Below are 2558 nucleotides of genomic sequence, written 5' to 3' on the forward strand. Positions count from 1 at the left end.
GGACATTTTCAGCATAAACACAACACATCTAAAATCATAAGCATCTAAAATACTTCACAGTCATAACTGGCTGGGGTTCATCTGAGAGTGAGCACCAATTAAAGAGGAAAGAAGGGCAGTAGATAAGATTGTATGCCAATCACAGCATTTTCAGCCCAGCAAACACTAACCCCCAGGCTTCATTTGTTCTATGGCAAGTTCTGATTGAAATTAGAAAATAATAAAGTTCGTAAAACATGTGAGCTCATTACAAACAGAACCACATTTAATTTGACAGCCTAACAGCCTCAGTTAGTCTCATTTTTCTAAACAATGACATAAAAAATAAGTGAAAACACAGAACTAAGTGCAAAGGATTTAATGAGAAATATTATCCAGTGATGATTTATTTGGCTTCCATGATGGTTACTCCTACACTGATTTAAAGTGATTAAAACAAAGGAAGAAAGAAAAGAAGAACTGAATTAATTCAAAGCTGTCACTGAGGTTGAGGAGGCTTAGCACAGTGTTATTCCTGTTGACTCAGCCTTGTAGTGGGCAGGGAGTCTTGAAACCCACAAATCCCTGTGTTGGAAAGGGACCTTGAGAATGCGTGCAAGGATCCTGGGACCAGGACAGGAGCAGCTCTTCTTCCAGGGTTCGGGTATGGTGCTGATCCAAGTTGGTTCTGATTTTGATTGGCTTTGACTCTGCTTTGTTATGTTCAACACCTGCTGTCAAAGACGGACCAGGCACTGTCATCCCATTTAGAAATCTGACCCTCCCCATCCTCAGACCCATTGCTAGTGAGAGGTTCATCCCAACACCTGTTCCCTCTTCATTGTCCTTGTCCCTTAAGTGTAACTCACTGTCTTTATCTGAGCTGGTAGATCTGGGTTCTGTTGGGCTGGTAAGCTCAGAATAGACAACTCTTTAGGGGGCAAGGTTATGGTTATCTCTTACCCGCCATATGCTGGATGCTGTATATAGAGATGAGCTATATCAACCCTTACAAGTCTTTATATAGCATCTGTGTTATTATCCCCAAGTTATTAACAACAAAACTGAGCTTTACATCAGTCAAGGTCAAGTTGCTACTTGTTTCCCCTCCTGCCTTCCCTTCATGTTCCCCACATTCCTTAGAAAGACTACTCTGTGAAGAGTGGAGCTATCTTGAGGATCTCACTGCCACCAGACAAAATTGTGGTACTTCTCAGAAGTTTTACAGTAGTTCTGCAGGCTGTGGGCAGCGTCTCCTATGGTCAGGAGGTAACATTCAGGCCTGGAGTTAATAAGTACCAGAACTTAAAGCACATGGCAAATGCAGTCAAGGCCACATCTTTGTCCCAGCCAGAAATATTGCAAAATGTTGTTCTGATGGTGACGCTGACTCAGAAAACTGTGCCCACTGAACAGCAAAATCATTCTGGGCCCTGCTTTCCTACAGGTGGTCAATAACATGGCCTTGCTGGGGAGCAGGCAACTGCAGTGAGATCACAGTGGGCAAAGGCGGGGCTGTTCACCAGGGACTGGGCAGAGAAGGATGGGGTCCCAAAGGTGGTTTGCCTGCTTCTCTCCAAGACCCTGGCTCTGGGGAATCCACTCCCACACTCTAACTAATGTGTCTCCGCCCAGATTCCTCACGTCTGCCAAGCTGTGTGGTCTCCTGGGCCTCCAGCTGCTAGTCAAATGGGAACTTGAAAGGCTACGTGATCTCCAGATAAACAAAGCAAGATTTGAAGTAACAGCCCAAATCAGGCAAATATTTGCCATAGGGACTGCTTTTGACCTTCCCCCCTGCCATGTAGGCGGTTTGCTAGCACAACTTGACCCCTGCCACCTTGATCTCGTCTACTCGGTATTTTGGGATAAACTGTATTATTGCATAGGTTCTTCAAAAAACTCAGTATGAGTCAACCAATGATCTTGTGACCCCTCCAAAGCATACTATCTGGGGCTACTCTATAGGAAACCTAGCGTAGGTCCTGGGCAGGTGGGTGATGGTGTGATCTTTTCTTCTCTAGATAGACATGTCTAGATGCTTTAGTTCTGGTACCTACATTTTAGAAAGGATGTAAAATCTGAAGCCTGGCCTAAGAGTGTCTTGAGCAGTAAGGTGGCTCCAATGGATGGGTTAAGATAAGAAATAGAAGAAGGTATAGCTCAAGTGGTAGAGTGCATGCTTATCATGCATGAGGTCCTGGGTTCAATCTTCAGTACCTTCTCTAAATAAATAAATAAATAAATAAATAAATAAATAAATAAACAAACAAACAAACTAACTTAATTACCACCCCATCAAAAAAATAAAATAAAAATAAGGTGTAAAAAAAATCAAAAAGTTCACAAACGATAAATGCTGGAGAGGCTGTGGAGAAAAGGGAACCCTCCTACACTTTTGGTGGGAATGTTGTTTGCTGCAGATGTTATGTGAAATGGTATGGAGATTCCTCAGAAGACTGAAAATAGACTTACCATATGATCCAGCAATCCCACTCCTGGGTATATACCCAGAGGGAACCTTAATTCAAAAAGATACATGCACCTCAATATTCACAGAAGCACTATTTACAATAGCC

The 2558-nt window shown here is 42.8% G+C and overlaps 1 non-coding gene across 1 annotated transcript; it reads left to right on the plus strand.

Annotated features, from left to right (window-relative positions):
* Window positions 1-2131: 2131 nt before the first annotated feature.
* On the plus strand, window positions 2132-2204 carry TRNAD-AUC (transfer RNA aspartic acid (anticodon AUC)). The gene has a single exon. It is a non-coding gene; the product is annotated as a tRNA-Asp (tRNA).
* The last annotated feature ends 354 nt before the right edge of the window (window positions 2205-2558 follow it).

The sequence above is a fragment of the Camelus dromedarius genome, chromosome 8 (genome assembly GCF_036321535.1).
Source record: "Camelus dromedarius isolate mCamDro1 chromosome 8, mCamDro1.pat, whole genome shotgun sequence".
Lineage (NCBI taxonomy): Eukaryota > Metazoa > Chordata > Mammalia > Artiodactyla > Camelidae > Camelus > Camelus dromedarius.